Genomic DNA, 5539 nt, shown 5'->3' with positions numbered 1-5539 from the left:
AATTTATATAGCACCCTTGGACGTGCTAATGCGTGGTTTATAGTAAATTCATTGATGTTGATAGCTACATGTATTTCGGCAACAAACCATACAGTAGCTTGCGATGGTAAGTCTAGAATGTACACAATCCGGGCAAGGTTCATGTAATGGCTTTAAACAGTGATATTTTGCAAGCCTAAAACGCATTACTGTGCTGCAATTGAACAGAACTAATTTCATTAATTGTTGGTATATACCCTGGCTAACTGTCAGTCTTACTGTTGATAAGTAATTTGTGGAGCTGCGTGTAAAATACAGTAAAATATGAGAAAAATGTATATTTCTGGAGAAGACATAGAACTCGTGTGAATTGCATTGATGGAACCAAATAATCATGCCATCGTGTTCAGTTGTGAATATGCCAGGTACTCCAACAGTTTGTTTGGCAAAATCGGACCAGCAAATAGCGCAGGAGCCTAGTGTAGTAAATGCAAATGGCTGCTATATAAATGGCGGATCGAAAATATCGCATATAAGAAGCCATCTCAATTGATACAAATGTTTTTTATAGACACCAAAAGGTACTCTGAACATAACAAGAAGACTCTTCACGAAAAAAATATAGTTCAAACAATCTGTTTGGGGCGAAAAATGCAAATTTCCGGAAAGAGCCTCGAAGTCCACATTTTAACTATTTTTTTTCGTAAATATTCTTCTTGTCATGTTCAGAGTACCTTATAGTGTATATAAGAGCACTTGTATCAATTAAAATGTCTTTTTATATGCTATATTTGTGATCCGCCATTTAAAGCAGCCATTTGCATTTACAACAATAGGCTCCTGCGCTATTCGCTGGTCCGATTTTGCCAAACAAACTGTTGGAGTACCTGGCATAGTCACTACTGAACACGATAGCATGTTTATTTGGTTCCATCAATGCAATTCACACGAGTTCTATGTCTTCTCCAGGAAATATACATTTTCTCTTATTTTACTGAAAATTTACAAGCAGCTACAAATTACTTTATCAACAGTAAGACTGACAGTTAGCCAGGGTATATACCAAACAATTAATGAAATTAGTTCTGTTCAATTGCAGCACAGTAATGCGTTTTAGGCTTGCAAAATATCACTGGTTAAAGCCATTACATGAACCTTAACTTCACACGGTCGTTTGATTGTTCCTGTAGTATGTTCGATTTTTATTTACAGTTCTAATTCATTTCATAACCCATGGATTTATTATTACAAATTCATAAATCTAGTAAACTGGAATGAAAGCGTTTGTGATTCGGCCTAGCGGATCGTGTGAGTTAGTATACCAATATTTATTATATTATTCCGATATTAAAGACAAAACCCACTGAATCTGTGTTGACTAATTTTACATTTTCGTAAGAAGTCTTATTAAAAGTAACATAATATCAGTGTCTGAGAACCTCTTTAAATTTTTCTCTTCGGCGATCGCTATTTTCGGAACTCATACAGTTGCAGTTCGACCCCTATAGGATTTTTAACGTCTACAGGGATTGACATTATTTTATAAGGCATATTGATACTAAATAACTACGAAGTTAAACCAATTTTGCCGAATGCAATAATTCATGAAGTCATTCAATTTCATTCAAACTCACTGTTTTGTTTCCGTCATCCTCGATATTCCGGGGTTTTTATAACTGTCGTTATATCAAGCCCTGAATATATGTCTTAGCAAAACTGAAGGCTCTATCTGTGTGTGACGACAAATTTGGTCCATCGAATAACGGTACATTGTTGCTGACTGTATCAATGAAAGTTGGGCGTCACTCCATGTAATCTTCAAAGAAAGTCTTTGATTGTCTGCAGATCAGTGTTTCCCTCTTGGACTGCATTCAGTTTTACTATAACATATTCCAGGGATAGATATTACTGCAGTGATAGTATCCATTGAGTACCGGGGATGTGTAACGACAGTGATAGTAACTCCCGGATTATTAAGGATGTAACGAGAGTGATAGTAACTAATGGAGTATCGGGGATGTAACGACAGTGATAGTAACTAATGGAGTATCGGGGATGTAACGACAGTGATAGTAACTAATGGAGTATCGGGGATGTAACGAGAGTGATAGTAACTAATGGAGTATCGGGGATGTAACGAGAGTGATAGTAACTAATGGAGTATCGGGGATGTAACAATAATGATAGTAACTAATGGAGTATCGGGGATGTAACGAGAGTGATAGTAACTAATGGAGTATCGGGGGTGTAACAACAGTGATAGTAACTAATGAAGTATCGGGGATGTAACACAGTGATAGTAACTAATGGAGTATCGGGGATGTAACGACAGTGATAGTAACTAATGGAGTATCGGGGGTGTAACGATAATGATAGTAACTAATTGAGTATCGGGGGTGTAACAATAATGATAGTAACTAATGGAGTATCGGGATGTAACGACAGTGATAGTAACGAATTGAGTATCGGGGATGTAACGACAGTGATAGTAACTAATGGAGTATCGGGGATGTAACGACAGTGATAGTAACTAATGGAGTATCGGGATGTAACGACAGTGATAGTAACTAATGGAGTATCGGGGATGTAACGACAGTGATAGTAACTAATGGAGTATCAGGGATGTAACGACAGTGATAGTAACTAATGGAGTATCGGGGATGTAACGACAGTGATAGTAACTAATGGAGTATCGGGGATGTAACGACAGTGATAGTAACTAATGGAGTATCGAAGATGTAACGACAGTGATAGTAACTAATGGAGTATCAGGGATGTAGCGACAGTAATAGTAACTAATGGAGTATCGGGGATGTAACGACAGTGATAGTAACTAATGGAGTATCGGGGATGTAACGAGAGTGATAGTAACTAATGGAGTATCGGGGGAGTAACGAGAGTGATAGTAACTAATGGAGTATCGGGGGAGTAACGAGAGTGATAGTAACTAATGGAGTATCGGGGGAGTAACGAGAGTGATAGTAACTAATGGAGTATCGGGGATGTAACGACAGTGATAGTAACTAATGGAGTATCGGGGATGTAACGACAGTGATAGTAACTAATGGAGTATCGGGGATGTAACAACAGTGATAGTAACTAATGGAGTATCGGGGATGTAACGACAGTGATAGTAACTAATGGAGTATCGGGGATGTAACAATAATGATAGTAACTAATGGAGTATCGGGGATGTAACAATAATGATAGTAACTAATGGAGTATCGGGGATGTAACGACAGTGATAGTAACTAATGGAGTATCGGGGATGTAACGACAGTGATAGTAACTAATGGAGTATCGGGGATGTAACGACAGTGATAGTAACTAATGGAGTATCGGGGATGTAACAATAATGATAGTAACTAATGGAGTATCGGGGGATGTAACGACAGTGATAGTAACTAATGGAGTATCGGGGGTGTAACAATAATATGGAGTATCGGGGTGTACAATGATAGTAACTAATGGAGTATCGGGGATGTAACGACAGTGATAGTAACTAATGGAGTATCGGGGGTGTAACAACAGTGATAGTAACTAATGGAGTATCGGGGATGTAACGACAGTGATAGTAACTAATGGAGTATCGGGGATGTAACGACAGTGATAGTAACTAATGGAGTATCGGGGATGTAACGACAGTGATAGTAACTAATGGAGTATCGGGGATGTAACGACAGTGATAGTAACTAATGGAGTATCGGGGATGTAACGAAAGTGATAGTAACTAATGGAGTATCGGGAATGTAACGAGAGTGATAGTAACTAATGGAGTATCGGGGATGTAACGACAGTGATAGTAACTAATGGAGTATCGGGGGTGTAACGATAATGATAGTAACTAATGGAGTATCGGGGATGTAACGAGAGTGATAGTAACTAATGGAGTATCAGGGGAGTAACGAGAGTGATAGTAACTAATGGAGTATCGGGGATGTAACAACAGTGATAGTAACTAATGGAGTATCGGGGTGTAACACAGTGATAGTAACTAATGGAGTATCGGGGATGTAACGACAGTGATAGTAACTAATGGAGTATCGAGGATGTAACAACAGTGATAGTAACTAATGGAGTATCGGGGATGTAACAATAATGATAGTAACTAATGGAGTATCGGGGATGTAACGACGGTGATAGTAACTAATGGAGTATCGGGGGTGTAACAATAATGATAGTAACTAATGGAGTATCGGGGATGCAACGACAGTGATAGTTACTAATGGAGTATCAGGGGTGTAACAATAATGATAGTAACTAATGGAGTATCGGGGATGTAACGACAGTGATAGTAACTAATGGAGTATCGGGGATGTAACGACAGTGATAGTAACTAATGGAGTATCGGGGATGTAACGACAGTGATAGTAACTAATGGAGTATCGGGGATGTAACGATAGTGATAGTAACTAATGGAGTATCGGGGATGTAACGACAGTGATAGTAACTAATGGAGTATCGGGGATGTAACGATAATGATAGTAACCACTGGATTATCGAAGATGAGTTCATTGTATTTGCGCTCAATTTCCATTATCGAAAAACCTATTTCACCAGTTATAAGTTTTTCAATAATACATCAAATAACTCAAGTATCATAAAATTGGGAAAATACAGCAAAAATTCTCTAGGGGAAGGGGCCTTTATTCGACCCCAAATGTATTTGAATCTAAGTTTGGTATAAGTTATTAAAAGATAGAAATTCTCAAAATCAGTTTCACCTCAAGCCCATCTATCGTAAATAGGTATTTTTGTGCTATAAACCTAAAGCACATCCTTCTGCTCGTATTTCCTCAGATTATTCAGCACACTTGTGTTCGCAGACAACATATATCTATACAAGTAAGTCAACTTTAAAAAAAAAACTATGTTTAACGTCCTTAACAGACCTGTCTAGTCCTGAACCATACCAACATCACAAAAAATTAAATGTCTAACTACACAGCATATACTGTACTTCAATTTATAAACCTTATTTTTAGTCAAAACATACTCCCAGAACACAACCGTCTGGTAAAGTAATGAAATAAACTTTCCTTGTGAAAAAAATACGCAGGTTAAAGTCGATATTGTTTCTATTTTTAAATATCATTATATATAGTCATGAATCCATTTAGTGCTGAACTTGACTCCATCATCCAATTATCAATCAGGCTTGTCTTAAAACATGAACGTCTAGTGACGAAAAAAGACCGTCTTGTATCAAAACACGACCGTCTATTTCTAAAACACGACCGACTAGTGACAAAACACGACCGTCTTGTATCAAAACACGACCGTCTAGTGACGAAACACGACCGTCTAGTGACGAAAAAATACCGTCTTGTATCAAAACACGGCCGTCTAGTGAGGAAACATGACCGTCGACTTGTATCAAAACACGACCGTCTAGTGACGAAACACGACCGTCTAGTGATGAAACACGACCGTCTTGTATCAAAACACGACCGTCTAGTGACGAAACACGACCGTCATTTTCTAAAACACGACCCACTAGTGACGAAACACGACTGTCTTGTATCAAAACACGACCGTCTTGTATCAAAACACGACCGTC

This window comes from Argopecten irradians, chromosome 3 (genome assembly GCF_041381155.1).
Source record: "Argopecten irradians isolate NY chromosome 3, Ai_NY, whole genome shotgun sequence".
Classification (NCBI taxonomy): Eukaryota; Metazoa; Mollusca; class Bivalvia; order Pectinida; family Pectinidae; genus Argopecten; species Argopecten irradians.
This window is presented reverse-complemented; position numbering follows the sequence as displayed.